The sequence below is a fragment of the Micropterus salmoides genome, unplaced genomic scaffold, assembly GCF_014851395.1.
Source record: "Micropterus salmoides isolate LMB-PRFRI ecotype aquatic unplaced genomic scaffold, ASM1485139v1 Ms_hic_scaffold_6, whole genome shotgun sequence".
Lineage (NCBI taxonomy): Eukaryota > Metazoa > Chordata > Actinopteri > Centrarchiformes > Centrarchidae > Micropterus > Micropterus salmoides.
This window is the reverse complement of record NW_024044348.1, coordinates 22,519,117-22,537,547: the sequence shown is the minus strand read 5'-3', so window position 1 is coordinate 22,537,547 and position 18,431 is coordinate 22,519,117.

Sequence of the window (18,431 nt, the reverse complement as noted above, 5' to 3'; positions counted from 1 at the left end):
ACCTCTCTTTTTCCAATTTCAAAAAGCGGTATAGAGGTTAAAACAAACAATGAAGTTGAAAAATCTGAGCTAATTCATCACAGCAGCTGTCAAAAACAACGTACACTTCAGTGCCTTGAGGACGAGGTTTTGGCAGGAGATGAATGGAGGGCTTATGATTTTGGCGGCGCCGTGCGAATGTGTGAGAGAGGATAGAGCAGGGCTCTTAAGTGTCCTCCACTCTGTGTTGTTTCAGCTGGGCAGCCTCGGGACAGCAGGGCGAGAACCAGGGGGAAAGATTTCAACAACACACATGACAGAAAGACAGACAGTCAAAATGACAATGCACTACTCTATCCCTACTGGCACAAACCCTTGGAAACAAAATCCCAAAGTGCAGATATTAAACCATTCATTAGAGAATGTTTTAAATGATAAGATACATCCCTCAGTCATCACAATCATCATCAGACACTTACAAAGTGTTGAAGCCATGACCTCATTCAAGCTTGACATACTAAAAAAAAGGGTGATATGGCAGCTAGTGGAAACGCACTGCTTCACTGACGTCAGTGTGTTCTGTCTTTGTATTGACATCCTTCAGACGCAGTCCAGTGCATACGTGCGCTTGTCTGGATAACAATCCCAAAAGGGCTGCACGTGAGCTATATTGTATTTGGTGCCCAGCATGTGATAACAGGTATATTTGCATATGTTTTACTGTGACACACACAAACAAGAAAGAAATAGTGGCTTTGACTTGGTGTAAATAAAGTCTCAGGTCTGCAGCCTGGCATTAACCGATCATATTTTGTGTGTTACCTATATTGTGTGTTAGCAAATTATGTACCTTGTGTTTAGGGTGCATAATACGGAGCCCCTGAAGTCCCATAAGATGAATTTGGTAACACTTTCAATGAAGGTCATCACTATAATGACTTATGCAAATATTTATAACATGATATAATGCTTCCATAAGACATTATAACAATTGTTATAATCAATTACAAACATGCATTAGGCGCTATAGCAAAGTTCATAAGTCATTATGGCCTTTTGATTTAATGTTTTATTACTAATAGTAATACCAGTAGCACTGTGTGCCAACAATCTCTGTCCATGTTCCATAAGTACCTACATAATAACCATCGACTCTGCCTCTTTAAAAATACACTTTAGTCACAATTTAGAATTAGTGATATGAAATGGAAAAATAGCTTATAGTAATGGTTAATGTTATATAGCATGTCTTTGTTTTAAGTTAAGTGTTGTATAAAAATCCCGGTAAAATATATTACAGGTGGACATAATACTATATGAACTAATTATAAGAACTTATAACAGGTAGCTATTTGTTTGCTTTAAGTAAAGTGACACACATTTAGCAGGAAAAAGTTTTTTTTATTTATGTTTCTTCACTTTATGAACAATCTGTATGAATTTTGAACACTTTGCAGTTCAGCAAAAAAACACAAAGTAATTAGGCTACATCAAGGAAACTCATCCCCAGGGTGGTGAGAGATCGCTCAAGTTGCCTGTTGCCAACCATATAACATCATGTAAGACGAGGCTCAGATGTTGTCACAGATGAATGGCGAGGCTATGGACAGGCCCTAACATGTGCAGTGGGCAAGTGGCAACCACTCCACAAATCTTTTTAAAGCACATTTAAAAGTAATTGATTTGGGAATACTTCTTAGGCAGTAGGGATGAAAATCTTTTGGCACCTCACGATTTGATTTGATTACAATGCAGAGAGTGGCGATCCATCTTGATGCATCTTTTTTTCTATGCGATTTCTGCATAATTACTAAGTATTTAATTTGCACATTAAAATACAAAAGAAATGTCTCCTCAATTGCTCAAAAGGACTAGTGTACATCCTTAATGTACTTTACTAGCCTCAGCTCCTCTGTGGTCACCAGCGTTCTTCCTTTAACAACCAGTTGTCAGACTCCTCTGAAAACTGAAATATAATTTAACGTTAACAATCAGGATGTAAAGTAGCCTATGTGTAGCCTACAGGACACCAGTTTAGCTTGGGCCTGATGTTCTCGTTCCTCGACAAGTTAGGTGGTAATGACACGTAACTAATTAACATTACTCAGTTACTAATTTAGCTAACGTTACATTGCAGCCCAAAAAAATCAATGTGCTTTACAGGGGAGATGTTAGCTAGCACTAACCGCCTTCACTTTTCCAGGAGTTGCGGAAACAACAGACTTAACGGACACACTGTTACCTACACTGCACATTTACTGCCAAACTGAGTAACTTATATATTTTCCTCCGCTAACTTTCACTGTCACATTCTCCCGCCGCTTGCTCTCTCTTTCGCTGGCCCACACGCTGGCTTTGCATACACAGGATACACAGAGAGCCAGAACAGTGATAATTAGGCTACGCAGTTACAGTAATGTATTGCTTTTTGCTGTAATGCAGAAATATAAGGCATTGCTAAAAAGAAATCGGTAATATTAGCCCTATACTGTTATCTTAGTTATCCCACAAGTTCCCCTGACACACAAGTTAGGCCTATTGTCTTGTGGGAATAAGATAATCATCTTGTGGGAACAAGTTATTATCTTGTGGGAATAAGATAATTATTGTGCGCACTTTTTTATTCAATTATCAAGATAATAATTACATAATATCTTGTGCGCACAAGATAAAAAATATAATCTAATGGGACTTCACCTGGAAAAAAGACATTTGAAGAAATGGAAGAAAACTGGAAGGCTTTAAATTCCACTGTATTTAGAACATCAGGTAGTGGTGCGATGGGCGATGGGTGGTACGGTGGTTAGCACTGTCGCCTCACAGCATGTGAATGTTGTGGGTTCAAACCCCGGTTTCCCCGGCATGTTCTCGGCATGTTCTCTCTTTCCCCGTGCATGGGTTCTCTCCGGGTGCTCTGGCTTCCTCCCATCCATCCAAAGACATGTCGACTAGGTTGATTGGTGACCCTAAAATTGTCCTTAGGTGTGAGTGGTTGTTTGTGGCCCTGTGATGGACTGGCGACCTGTCCAGGGTGTACCCTGCCTTGCTCCCGATGTCAGCTGGGATTGGCATCCAGCGACCCTGTACGTAGTGGTGCACTTCAGCCTCTTGTGGCCTAAAATCAGGATTACAACAACTACACACACAAAATGATCCTGACAAAAAACGTAATCTTTCCAGCTGTTTCACAGATTTTTTTTTTAAAGGAACTTAGAAAGATTATCCTGGCAAAACCTTTTTCACCTGTTCTTATAGGTCTTAAAGGTCGATTACAACACAGTGAAAAATATGTAATACATATTGATCTACAGTGGGTGACTGCACACCATCTAACCCTTTATGTGTGTACACATGTGTTTGTACTATTAATCACATATGAAGCATCAGACATCCTGATTCCTTTCCAAAACATACATGGGGGCTAAAAGACAACATGAATCTGTTTGTTGAGGCATGTCCTTCATCAGAAAAAAAATAGTGGTGTTACGAGTGTAAACCCAATTTGTGAAAATCAGTGTAAGTTCAAATGTCTTTTTTCCCTCTGTAGCTGCTCAGAGCACAGAGGACTGGGGGTGTAATGGTCCATCAGGTATGAATGTTTGTAACTGAGTTAGACTAAAGCAAGCTGTCAATAACAAAGTGTGTAAACAAGTGCAACATAATCTTCTTGGGTAAACAGAGCAATCAAGCAATTCTGCCTTGCTGACAATAAGCTGTTTTCACAGCAGACATTATATAATAATGGCTGAATTAATATTAGTTGCTTCCATGTGATGGTCCTGGTATTGTACATGCTGGCTCGCTGTCATGCTGTCATGGCTTACTGGGACACATGAAAACAAAGCCAAAAGGGAGCCAAAGGGTCTCGGGCCCAGTTCTCCTCAGTCTTATTCACTGTCTGCTCCTGTTGACATGAACCATCCTCATCATACACATGAAGAGAAATGATAAAAAAACCAAAAAGGATAAATATCCTTTTTGTCATGATTGAGACTTTTTGAGAGTGCACGTTTAATAGCAGCTGGTAAGGTGTTTGTTTCAGTCCTTGCAAATGTTAACTATTTATATTAAATATTCTGGTTAGAGTGGCCTTTCCTTAAAACAGGCCAAGGAAGTGCTTTATTAATAACATCAATCTTTTTCTCTAATTGTGGCACAGTGCACATTACAGTGAAGATGTCATGTAGAAGACAGAGAGAGAAATTGTTAATGCTCCTCCTGTGAAGATCTTACCTGCATCATACAGAAATGTAGCTTATTTTTTTTGAGAATATTACATTTATTTATCCAGTCGGACAAACTGATGGATACCTCTCCAACGCCTTTGTGTTCAATTCATTGCCTTTTGGATAGCATGTAGCACAAGTACAAAATTGAAACATTCACATAACTGATATAGCTACAAAGTTGTTTCATAATCCCTATATTCAAGTGCAGCGCGCATGTGCACCATGGCACAATTCAAGGTTTCTTCTTTGTAAAAGTGATTTTAGCCACAATAACATGTAAATTACAAACAATAGTTGACTAGTGTTTTTGGAGACAATCTCACTTTTTAACTGATATACAGAGATATTACAAGGCAAATTTTCATTCAATACATAATGTGTAACTTATATAGAGGAATTGTTGGTAGTTGATTTTTTTGGCCTCATGATGGCAGCAGAGTGACATGATTGGGTTGCGCTTACAGTGTAGGGGGGAGACTTAAAAAGGAAATAAATTGTAACCTCATCCTCTCAGCCTTTGAGGAGTCTGGTTAAATTGCTGTATAAAAAATCTCTCATTGCCTCCCCCCCTCTCTCTGTCTTGAGGGGAAAGATTGTAAGGACTGCTCCCTATTAACAAGAGTCTGTGAGAGAGATGTGTTGAAGCGAGGCCAGCTCAGCTCTCAATCTGAAGAATGTGTTGGCATATACAAGGGGCGCCACTCAAATGGAACTTTAATTCATTTACACAAAAACCAGAACAATCGTAAAAGCAGACCTCACTGCCAAGAGCTAACAGCTTAGGTAATAAAGGCTGGAACATAACTTCCTTTAACCTGAGAATTAGCCTTTTATAGGGTTTTTCTTTCAATATCTTTTGCACATTGAATGGGAGGATATCGTGTCCTCCTGTGAGTGTGTGTAAGCCCCTATGCATGGTTGTGTATGTGTGTCAGATGGTAGAGGTGAACTGTGAATGAGCCTTTGATGTAGCCTGCCAAGTTTCCCCTGTGGACAGCAGCTGTTATGATAAACACACTGTCTAGTAGCAACAGATCCTCCCAAGATGGTCCCCCACCCCTCCTCTCCACTCTCCTCTCCTACTTTCCCTCTCTTTTCTCCCAAGGCTGTGTTTAATGGAAGGGAAATGAAAACAATAGCCCTGCCAGTCTGCCGGCTAGCAACAGCTCTGCCAACCTGACAGTAAGTCTGAGAGACTGTGAGTGAAAGACTGCGATGTACCGAACACAGTTCAGACAGTTGTTGTTTTTTTTTAAAATTGGGTGGGAGAGGGGTAAATTGGAAAGACTGATTGTGCATGACCATCTATATTATCTATCCAGAGAACAGAGAGATGAGGCCTTCAGGGTGTCTAACAGGCTGGATGTGCTGTTGATGGAAACCAGCTTCTATCTGTTACGTGAGCTGCCATTTATGTGAGCCAACGTTTCACCCTCGATGGCAACGGAGGTCACAATACTTGATGAATACTAGGGCCTATTTTTTGTGTAGTGTTCCAGTCTAAAAATACACATTTCTTTCTGCCACCATCTGACCTATGGTCACTCTGGCACAAAGAGAAAAGCTACATACCAGTGGTTCTCAAACTTTTGTCCCTGTGTTCCCCATCTATTAGGATTTTTGCTTTTAGATGTTTCATTACAGAATGTGTATGAAACCCATCACCCAAGTAGTCATATATCATGTCATTGTGTTACTTATGGATTGAATTATTACTAAAAGAAATTGTTCCCCTTTTTGCTGGGGACCCCCTGGAAATCCCTCAAAGACACATGGGGGTCCCCGGACCACACTTTGAGAACCACTGCTATTTTAGATCTGGTACTGTGATTTCACTTACATCAAATATAGAAGAATTTTCTTTACAAAAACTATCCAGTTATTTAGTTTGTAAATGCATTAAGTGTTACAGTAGACTCTACTCAATGTATGCTTTATTTACTAATTTACTAATTACTTAAAGGGGCATTATGGAGTTTCCAGCGGCCACTAGCTGTGCGGTTCTAAGATTGCAACCAGGTGTGCGCTCGTGTGCGTGCTCGCTTGAGCTCATGTGCGAGCATAATCCGAAACACAACCACTTTCATACAGAAATACCACAATAAACGCAGGAACACCTGCATGCAGGCAGAGTGACAGCAGCTATAGAGAGACTGGGAGAACAGACAGAGCTGGAAACTCAGGTAAACTCCCACTGCAGCATTACAGTAATAGTTTTATCAACTGCAGGTGGAACTAATCCCTGCTTGTTACATGATCACGGTAACGTTACATTTACTGCATTTAGCCGACGTGCTACATCTTTGGTTTGCCTGCTGCTTTTCAGTAAGGTTAACTATCTGTGAATCTGTCTCCGGAGGCTCAGCAATGTAAGCATTAAATTAAGAATTTTGTGAATGAATGTTTATTTTCTCCACCAAAGTTTACGGCTGATGACAAGTTCAGGTGGTCGCAGTACATCCACACAAGGGATGCAAAGAAATTAGTCAACGCTGTTTTTTACTAATTCTCAGCCGTGCTGTCAGGTCTTGTAAAATGATGTCATTCAGCTTTTTGGTTTCCATAATCTTTGGCTCTCCACAGTCATGCCCATGTTGCTGAGTGATTGTGGGAGTGATGTGGAGATCGCGGAGACACACACACACACACACTCACTGGCACTGTGGTCACGACAGGCCCAAACCACAGGCACCCAATTGGAACAAGCTGGTGAACAGACCTTTATTCCTGCACTGAGCTGCACTATGAGTAAACTCCCTTCAAACTTTGTGTTTAAGTTCTATTTACTCACTCATATGTGTAGCCAGCTCTATGACTACCAAAAATCATTCAATGCACTGAATGTGTCTTGCTAAATTGCTTTTGTCCTGTTTACATGCTGACCTTCCTACCTGGAGGGTTTTGTTTGTCTGCTCCCTGACCCCGAAATGAACTCTCTCGAGTTGGCCTGTTACCCAATGAGGGACATACAGCCCATTTGGCTCTTCAGTACTTGTTCGACACAGTGATTGGGTTACTGAGTGTGTGTCGGAGTAAACAGCTACTTCCCCATCTATCCAGGAGCCCTGGCACAGCAGGCGTGTGCAGAGGTACACAAAGATCCTTTTACATTTTCCACTCTTCTGGAAGCACAAGCCCCAGGCGCCTTGTGTGTGTTTATTTATGCATGCATATGTGTGTGTTACACTGTGCACATTTGTGTATGTACAATCATGGGTGTTTTCAGTTGGGTGGTGGGGGTTAAAGAGGACTCTCCACTCAGAGGAACCAGCTGATTTTTTTCCAGAACAAACATCTCTTAGCCTTAGACCCAATCACTCCGTTTGAGCATATGTGTGTGTTTAAGAATGTATGAGGTGTGATGAATTCAATAAAGCCTTATCTTTACCGTGTGAAACTATTCTGTGCTAAACTAACTAAAAGAACTAAACTATGCTAAATGTATGCTAAATGTATCTTGGCGGGATATCATGTTGCTGGCTCACCCGGTCTCTTTCCTCGGCACATTTCCTCTGTTCAATTCACCCCAACGCACACACAACACTACAGTCCCCCTCGGGCGTCAGTCAGTGAGCCAATCCATCATGGGACGTTTTTGCTGATGTGAAGAGGAGGGGAAAAAAGAGCAGTAGGTGGAGACAGAGAGGGACAGATGCTGGGTTTTGAGAGGGAAAAGAAGGGATGCGGAGAAGATGTAGAGCCCTGATCATGGTGATGGATGAAAGAGAGGATGCTTGTTGTTGGCTACTCTCCCATTTGAATCCCACGTGAATGTGAACTCAAGCAGGAAGAATTTACACATGGGATGTGCTGGTGTGAAGGGACTTCGGAAACCTGGAGGGAGAAGTAAAGGGTGAAGGGTGTGGTTGGAATAAGTGTGTGTGTGTGAGGGGTTGGGGGTGGGGGGGTAACTTGGGGGGTGTATGGAATCTGTTTGTTCTTTTTGTTTTTTCCTTTAAATAAGTCCTGGCTTGGTTAGCGCCAATATGCGTGAGAACCCCTGTACAGCGATAACTCACCATGTCGGTTTTCTGCAGTGAAGACATCAGACAAAAGGCTGGATGATTTATACTGGTCAGAAATCAGTAAAACTCAGACAGGGAGAAACCACAATACTGTCATGATCTGAGTCCAACAATGGAAGATTGGATAAATGCAGACACTGGACTGCTTGGAAATGCAACAATGTATGACAGGCCTTACCACAACTAGACTATTATGTTACCAGAGGGTGAATATCAGAGAGTTGGAGAGAGAAAATAACTTATTATCCAGTCTATGTGTGCATGTATGTGTGTGCTTTATCTACTGTGTGAAGGGTTGATTATGACTAATAATAGTAGCAACAATTGAATCTCTAAACAAATAAAGAAACCGCTGAGTGAACAAACTCAGAAGAATCCCCAACTTATTGATAACTATTATCAGCTTAGGATATCTTGGAAAGGTTCCATTTGACGGTAGGGTAATAAAAGTTGGAGAAAGAGGGCAAAGGGTGGAGAAAAGCAAGAGAGGAGATGGAGCCAAAGGAGTTTAAAGGAGTGGAAAAAGAGGAAGAGAGAGAGAGAAGAGAGGTTTCCAGTGCAGGGCTCTGTGGCTGGCTGTGTGCTCCTGTTCTGCTAGGCGGCTGTGGCTGGCTAAATAAACAATCCTAATTGGCTGTGGAGCCCCACTAGTCTGGGGTTTCACTCGCTTTCATCCTCGGGAAGCTGCCGGGAAGCTGTGGGAGAGCTGAGGTGAGGCATCATGATAAACACACATGTGCTCAATCACCCGCACACATGAGAACTCGCAGACGCACGTGCACACACAAGGTGAAACCTGATTTAACGCATAGAGGCTGCTTTTTTAATCTGTTCTCTTTCTGTCGTCAGGTAAAGGGATGGTGATACATGAGAGTTTGTATGTGAGCTGTTGTGAGTCGCCTCCCCTGCCTGTAGTTTAGCTCAGAGGAGAGTAATGTGGCCACCTGCTTAGCACATCTGGGGATGAGCAATGTACGACACACACACATGCATTCACACACACGCACTTCCTTGTGCGTACAGAAATAGATGTAGACTCAGACTCATGCACAATCACACATGTGATTCATACCACAGAAATACACGCAGACAACCACAACAGCAAATTCTTCTTCGGCCAGAGCGCAAATGACTAAGTTACACTAACAGTATTACAACACCGGCTGTGGAAGAAATACAACACAGCAGACTTTATTCATCATGGATCATTTAGATTCATCTGCTGCTGCTTGGTGAAGAAATGAATGATTTCTTCTTTTAACAACACAAGCACAGTCCCAGTGGAGTAAACAGTGCAGTAGTTTTCATTATAAGAGACATCTAGTGGTGTAAACGAGAGGTGTTTCCAAGTCTGACAATTTATCTCATCATTCAAACTATTTTGATTTGCTGATGTATATCACACGACAGAAGAGCACTGTTGTACAGATGAGTGGGTATGACCAGGACAGAAACATTTATGAAATGGACATGTGGATTGGAGATGTCTCATGGAATGTCCAGATCAAACCCGGAATGACCCTCAGATTGTCTCTCGTCTTTGTAAAAAAGGTTTTGAATCAACAAAAGTGAAGAATGACTAGCTTTGTCTTTATGTTTCTCTGCTGCCACAGTTAACATTTGACAAACTCTCTAATACATACGATGTGATATTGTCTGCAAATAGTGCCTTGTGAAAAGTGATGGAAATGTCTGTGAAAGTCAGAAGAAGAACGAGGGGCTATTTCGCTCTCAAGCACAACTCTGGCCCTTAGCCCGGCATGGCTCGGGAAGAGGAATTGTGAAAGCGGTTGTCATGGAGGAGAGCTGGAGAACAGACAGCAGGAGAGGAGGAGAGGAGAGGAAAGCTGCTTGCTCTCTGGAGATGCATAGGCCTACTGGTCACTTGATTTCTCCACTTTTAATGCTCTGTTTTGCAGGCAGCAAAGAACAAACTTGAGGGAATGGGGAAAGTGACTGATTAGAAAGTGTAAAGCTGTATTTACCAAAGTATTTAGGTAATGCACTTGCACTGCAGCAGCAGCAGACATGAGCAGCATGTCTTGTTGTAAAATATATATACAGTAGGCTATATATCAAGAAACAATAGTAAGGGTCTTCATGCTAGCCATGCTAGTGGCTTTGTTTCTGTAATTAGACAGCATGGCGATTTGAGCTTAATGCTAACATCAACATGCTAACATGCTCACAATGACAATTCAAACATACAGATGTTAGGCAGGTATAATGTTTACCATCTTAGTTTAGAGTGTTAACATGCTAACATTTGCTAATTTGCTAAAAGCACTAACCACAAATTACAGCTGATGCTGGTGGAAATGTCATTAGTTTTGCAGTAGTATTGCAATCTGTATCCAATTCCATAGCAATCCATTTAATTACTCCATCTAGTTGTTGAGACATTTCATTTATCATTGTGGCACTATAGGAAAAGTCAGGGGATCACCAAAGTAGTTAGGATTCATTGTCTGGAGTCTTGAATATCTGCACAACATTTTGTGCCAATCCTTCCAGTAAATGCTGGTATATTCCACTGGATAAGTGTAGACTTTGACCTGCTGACGAGACAAAGAGTCAGGGGATCAGCAAAGTCATTAGGATTCATCTTCACAAATTGAATTCATTATGTAGTGGTTGAGATATTTCAGTCTGAACCAAAGTTGCTAGCTGAATGACCAACAAAGCCATTCCTAGAGATACACCAGTAGTAATATTAAGAGAAATGCCAGGAATATGAACACGGTGCACGCTGAAAGAAAAAAAACAATGTATCGTGACATTTAAAGGGAAATACTATTAAAAATGGAAGAATCAGCACATCGTTAATCACATGTAAACTAAAACATGAAATGTCTTTTATTGTTACTACAATTATAAACACAACAACAATGTGCTTCCTTCCATTTAGAAATATCCAGCAAATCAGACACCCAATTGTTTCCTCTCTGTCTTCCAAGACATCCTGGAGTTCATAATGTTTTAATGGCTCTGGCAACAGGGACCCAGCTGTGAGTCAAAGGGCTGAATGTAAAGATGGCTCTGACCCAAACGCAGCAGCCCAGCCTGCCTCCATCCTTCCTCCCTTCAGAACGTTTCGTCCTCTTCTGACTACTGGCTCACACTCAGCACTCACACTGCTCGTGTGACCAACACACCCCAGGAATCCAGACAAGCTGTGTGTATGTGTGTGTGTGTGTGTGTGTGTGCCCTTGTGTGCATGTGTATGTGCAGCGAATTAAAGGCTCCTTATGCAAGTTGTGTGCATGTCAGGAACCTCGAGTATCAGACAGCACCTCTGTTCACATGGAGCAAAATGAACAGGAGACAAGGGGCTTTCCTACCCTGCTCACACAGACACACAGACACACAGAGACACACACACGCCATTACACAGGTTAAAGGTCAGAACCTGTGAAGTAAAAGCTGGCTTTTGACAGCTGCGACTGCATGTGTGTGAATGTGTTTGCCAGGGGTTGAGAATAAAGGCATTTACTCCTCTCTGGAGCAAAGGACAAGTGATCTAGCTGCTAATATAAAGAGAAATACATGAACACCTCCACACACACACACACGTTATGACATAAAGGTGATGGAGGGAGATGGAGAGACAACAAGAGGGAGGTGGGGTGGATGTTGAGTGCTGAATAGACTGGAAGGAGGGGTTGTAGACAAGGATAAGGATTATTTGATAGGGAAGAGGGTGGGCGGTAATCACTTTTTCCAGGGACCTCTCCGAAGATGTCATGTCATCAGCATTTCCCTGGCAGCTCGCTCACAGTGAGAGAGAGAGGGAAAGAGGGAGTGAAGAGAAGGGAAGGAGGGAGAGGCTGAGGGCGCGCTTCTTCCGAAGGTGGCAGGCAGCCAACAACAACAGCCGACTCCAGTAGGTCGGCACAGGAAAGGGGGAGGGGGGGTAAGTGTGTGCGTGTGTTTGTGTGGATCTATGTGTGTATGTGGGGGGTGCTGTTAAAGCCCTCATGTGTGCACCCTGCACTCCTCAAGCATTCCCGTTTGTTGTTCCCGAGCCAGAGGGCCTTCGGCTGGGCCGGTCCCAGGAGAGTCGTTACACTGCATTCCTTTCCCATTATTCCAGGCGTCTCTTTACGAGCAGCACCATCCCCGGATTCGGCTGGCCTTTCCTTTCGCGCCTGATGTCCTGTGTTTTCATCCTCGTCATTATTTTGTGATTATTAGCTGAGGCGAAAGACAGTGATGTGTCAGAGAGCAGAGGGAGAGAGGGGCAGGGCTTCTGCTACTACAAAGCCTAGTAGAGCTTGCGCATATGTGTGTGTGCGCGTGTGTGTTTGAATGTTTGCCATCTCATCCTTAAGCTAGATCTTGATAGAATTCAAACTACTAGAGCTTCTAGGTTATACAAGGTCAAGTAAAACAGTTATCCAAATTTGTATCTCTAAGGTTACAACATGCATTTCAAGCAGGACATCGTAATAACCTAGGGAAGGACCACAAAGTGAGAGATAGTTTGCTAACATCTGCTGCAGAGAACAGGTGTCCCAGGATCTCCCGTTCCATGTGGACCACTGATAACCCAGCAGGGAAACACTATCAGGGCCTCTTTTATCACTTGTTCTCCTTCTCCACACATTCACCGTTTCTGTCTCTCTCTCCTGGACTCTTGTTCTCTCCTCATGGCTTCCTCCCCCCTCCTAAATGTCCTTCTCCTTCCCCCCTGGCGGAGCCTTCTTCCTTTGGGTCTCAGTGACCGGAGAAGGGAGGAATGTTCATCAGAAGTATGTCAAGACTTTTCAAGGTCTCCTATAGGAGTTGCCCGGAGCCTCAGGCCTGGGAGGGGCCTCCTGACTGACTGACAAGTACAGGTGAAAGTGGATTGGGTCAAACTTGTGTCACTGAGGACACACACACACAGGCTCCAGCCAGGCTATACCACTCTGGGAAAGAGGGGAAAGGTCAACAAAGCTGTGATGGGGTTGGCTACAAGGGAAAGTACAAGCTCTGTTATTGGGCCTACAGTCTTCTACATTTTGCATTTCCTTTTTACATCACATTCAAGGGCACTGAGACTTAAAGTGGAGAGTAAACTTTTTATGTATGTGCCTTAAAATTGAGGACACATCTTTTTGTTTAATGTCTATTTAAGCATGGGAATGCAATCCAGAAACCCAAATGAACTGTGGCCCAGTCAACACTGTATGAGCTGGACGTGTTAGTTTTTCCTTGTTTGGAGGAAACACATTCTTTAGTAGCACCTCTGACCTTGGAGGGAGCGAAGAGATCCTGCAGAAATAAATGCATAAATAAACAACAAGGAGAAAGTCCAGGCTTCTCTCTGGAGGTTGCATTCTATCTTTCTCTCCCTCTTTCTCTTCTGTGTGTGCGTGCATGTGCGTGTGTGCCATGCCTCAATGCTGCTGATCAAAGTAGATACATTTTTTTCTACAAAATTTTAAAATGCATCTTGTTATGGTTAACATGTCTAAAGATTTTGAAATCTGCCTCAATCTGTTATTTATTTATTTATTATTGGAACTATGGTGCACAATTTGTAACCTGTTTCTCAGCCACTGTGATGACTCTCTATCAAGGAACTGAACTGCTGACACTTTGGCTTGGTTTACTTCCTGTGTCACCTCCCAGTAACGGCATGTACACCCTAACTTCCTGCCTGGCAGGATACAGACCTGTGCCTGGCAGCTACGCATGGCTGTTATTTCTGGCATCAAAAGGTATCAGCCGCTTTTAAACCTTAATAAAAACAATAAACATTATAACTTTAACAGACACAAAGAGGACTCGTGCCCCCCCTGCCTCGTTGGAGTATCCCAGTCTATTTCTTGTGCCTCTAATTTAAACTTTTTTACATATCATTTTTATGCCACTCAATAATTAATATAATGTGTCCCTAGTTTGTTGAAAACCTGCTTTCTTGGTCACACCATCCACACCTAAAAATTAATGTCTTCTCTGCTTAAATGTTGTCCTGCTTGACTGTGGATAACAGGCCTTTTTTCATGGCAGACATTTTGATTTAATCATAGAATGTAAAACAAAGGGATGAAGCTGACCAGGAAGCTGTGAAAGAAAGCATTGCTGAGTTTTTATATACATTGTATTAGTCAAATTTGAAGAACTAGTCGAATTCTAAGAATGTGGTGGCTTTTCATGAATGTAACAGTTTGTGTTTAGTAAAGATATGATGGCATACTTGTGTTGAGCTGATATCTCACCACTGACTCTGTGTCCATCTCAGCATCAACAGCAGCTGAGATGGACAGAGATTATTGGATTGTTGATTGTTGGATTACTGTGAAAAACTTTGAGGAGTACTGTTTAATCGGTGTTATAGTCAATAACAATTACCTGAACATCACAAACTCCTGATCCCAGTCCACAACCATCAGAGTGAAAGTGACTATGACAAACTAGCAAGTAAAGCATTTGTCATTGTGATTTTAGACTTACATGAGCACACAGAATATCTCCCGGTGTGTCCACAAATACCCACTCACCAGCTTTACCGACTAATATTTAAAGTACAGTCATGTTCTTGTTAATCATGAGACTTACTGTTCCCACAGACAATTACCACAGCACTTTCCACATCATATATGTAAAATAATGTAGATTTATTTTTCATGTTGAAATGTTCTACATCATCAACATGGCCCAAAAAGGGTCAGTAAAAGAGCAGCAGAGAAACAGATGTAGAAGGAAAGGGAGGAAGTATTAGCTGTATGGAGAGTGGAAGGACTGTTGGGGAGAATGGGGAGCGGTTTCATTTAACGGTGGGTAAAGTGAGCCACAAAGCTCTTAATGAAGCAGTGGTCAGAGGGCCTCTAGAAAGGCACAATGTTGTGTGGCACTACTGTACCTGTCTCTCAGAAAAATTCTGAGTCATAAAATGGGTTGGATCTGAGAGAAGATATAGGAGTTTTAGACCTTGAACGCTAGAAATTATCAAACATGTTTTGCAGACTGGCTTCAATAAATACTGCCCTTGGAAAGCCTGCTTTGGACTGGTTGCTCCATCTTCATGGAATAATTTACATCCTGAAGCTTTATATGCTGGTTTCTCTGAGTAGTTTTAGAGAACACAGTAAGCGCCTAATTAATCTTTTTAATGTAGGTTTTAGCATTGATGCTCCTGATTAATACAATACAACAATGGCATGGATAAATAAGACATAATATATCTAAATGTGAAAAATGTGAAAATGGCCTATGAGCAGCTTTAAATTCTGATTTGTGCTATAACCTTCCATGCTATGCATCAAACACTGTTTTACTTTTGAACTGCCATTGCACTACTTGAAAAACAGTAGTTATTCCTATAAGAACAACATTCTCTCATTCTTACTATGTCAAGTTTCCAGGAGGTGTCTTAGGTGAAGTATGGAGTCCTGTGGTGTAACTGTAAAATAATGCCTCCCAGATGTGCCCCTAAAGCACAGACACATGCCAGATGCCATAAGTAATGCATACAAACAGACATACTATATGCTTGCACTGCAGATGCACATGCGGTGATTTTTGACTACAGAGAGTCCAGTGGGAGTATGTTCCCTATAGTGGAAACAGGTGTATTTATGACCTGCTATATCTGTCACAACCCTCAAATATGAAGAAAAAACAAGGAACTCAGGCTAAACCTTTAAGCACTTGGCACATTGTGTGTGAGTTGTGTGTGTGCTAAAGCACGCAGTTTTTGTGAATTTCTCATGTGAAGTTTTATACTTTTCTTGCATACAGTATCTCATAAACTGAAGGCCCCATGTCAATTGTCACACGACCTGTATTGGCAGGTGCAATTATACACCCACTCCCCAGACACATACAGACACACACACAGACACAGACACAGACACACATACAGACACACACACAGACACAGACACAGACACACAGACAGACACACACACACACACACACACACAGACACACACACACACACACACACACAGAGTGCAGTGTAGTGTTTATGCCATTCTCCTGGCCCTGTCATCACCCCCTCCTAACACAACTCCTGGAGGCCCTATACTACTCAACAAGAGGATTTTATTCAAATCACTCTCCCATTGCATTCCCTGTCTCCCCTCGCTACCCCCACCTCAACACACACAGGCGCACACACACACCCCCCTCCCTGTCCCCCCCTCATCTTGTCTCCCTTTCCACTCTTCTCAGCCTAGAGGGGTCTGCTAGAGCAAAGCAATTTAAATACATTGTGAGACGAGCAGCGTTGCAGATCTCAACTCACATGTGATCCACATACGGCGCCATGTCAGTTAGTCAGAATGTGCACACACACAGTTACTGAGACAATATCAAAATCTACATCATCAGCTACAGTTGTTGATATGTGGAGCAAAAGTGTGTGTGTGCTGCAATATGTGTGTCCTGAATGTGTGTATGCAGGTGTGATTTTACGTTTGTCTCTAGTGTTTCATCTACATCAAAATTCCTGTATGACCTGCCTCTATAGGTACAACAGGCAGGCAGGGATTCTAACGTAATAAAACTGAATGATAAATTGATAAGAACACAAAGACAAACTGTACCTCAATTAGTATAATGTACACTATATAAGGAGGCACAGTGGCTCCCGGGGGGGGCGGGGAGTATAAAGGATAAAAAATAAAATGATCAGATACATTTTTTTCAAGCTCCTCTGCTCAACTCTTATTTTTCTGCATGAGCCTCAGTCTGACTGGCTGCATAGGGGGATTTCCCAGATGATGCATTACCACGACCTGCCACTGCAGGGCAGTGTTGTAAATCTATGTGTTAGGTCTAACTTTGAGTGAGGACAGAGTAGTTTGGGTATGCATCATGAATACACTGATTTGTTAATTCATTGATAGAATAACTATCCCCCCCCCCCCCAATATACTCTAATTTAAGGCTATACTGTGTCTCTACTACATGCTTGTGTTCCCTCTTGACCCTTCCCACATACGGCTTCTTTCTGTGGGAATTGTCACTAGAAACAAGTCAGCATCACTCAGGAATGCCCTTTTTTTCTGTGATCTTTCTTGGTTACCATGCCGAAGAGAGAGAAAAAAAACAGATCTTGGGTGGGCAAGGAGTTACTGAGAGGCTTGGCAGTATCATTAAAAACCTTCTTGGATCTTCAAGTTGGAAACCTGCGGAAGAAACTTAGTTTTTCTTGAGAGGGCACGGTGATGTTAAAGAAGACAACTGATGAAGGGGAGGAGAAAACGAGGAAAGTGCAGAGGTAGAAAGGTAGAAAGGTAGTCCCTCCCTCTCTGACATTCAGTGAGTCACTGGACAGTAGATAAGGCCAGGGGCAGCACACAGTGGAACAGACAGACATAACTGTTTACGTGTGTTATTGTTAGATGACGTGTGAAGTGTTTGAGGTTTGATTACTCGACTTGCTGTCTCGTCTTTGTCTAAGATACGGGAGTTCAGCAATTTGAGGGGGTGACGGTAGGGGTTCTAAGTATTGTGTAAAATGTGTGTACGTGTGTGGAATGAGGCGCATATCCAGCGTGTTGTTGGGCCTTGAGCATCACTTTGTTTTTTGTTTTTTCTCTCTTCCTTACCTTTATAAAAGAGACTGCTGCTGCACTTTGTTAGACACAATAACAGATATACTGACTAGATAGATAGATAGATAGATTGTGGCCTTCAGTTTTTTGCCTTTTCAAACAGGCACAGCACAGGACAGCCTGCTCAGATGTACAGCTGGTCCTTATTTGAAATTGTTCACCTTACAACACTTCTTTAGGATTTTCACCCTTGCAAATGCTCCTGTATGCTTTCTCTGATTGGTACTTTTCAGTAAACCTTTCACAGATTTATTGGAATGATCTTTTGTCTTCATGAGGCAGCTTTTGCCAGGAAACCAATTACACATGTCAAAATGCTGCACAAGTGATGATTTAGACTTTCAAGGGGCTGGAGGCTTAATTGATTAGTTTGTATTTTAGCCTAAATTTTAACTTAATTTACATATATTTACATATATAAGTCATTAACTTTAAATTCAATATGAAGCTCAATACTCTTCAGAAATGAGTTGCCTGAGGCATGAATATAATGACATGTTATCAATATCAGGTTGCTCAGACACCTTGTGTTGCACACAGAGATGATTGTCTTAGGTGTCCCAACAAACAATCTTTCTTTAATTGCCGTAAATAAAAAAAAAAAAAAACACTTCATGCTCTCTCTAATTTTATACCAGTGCAAAGCA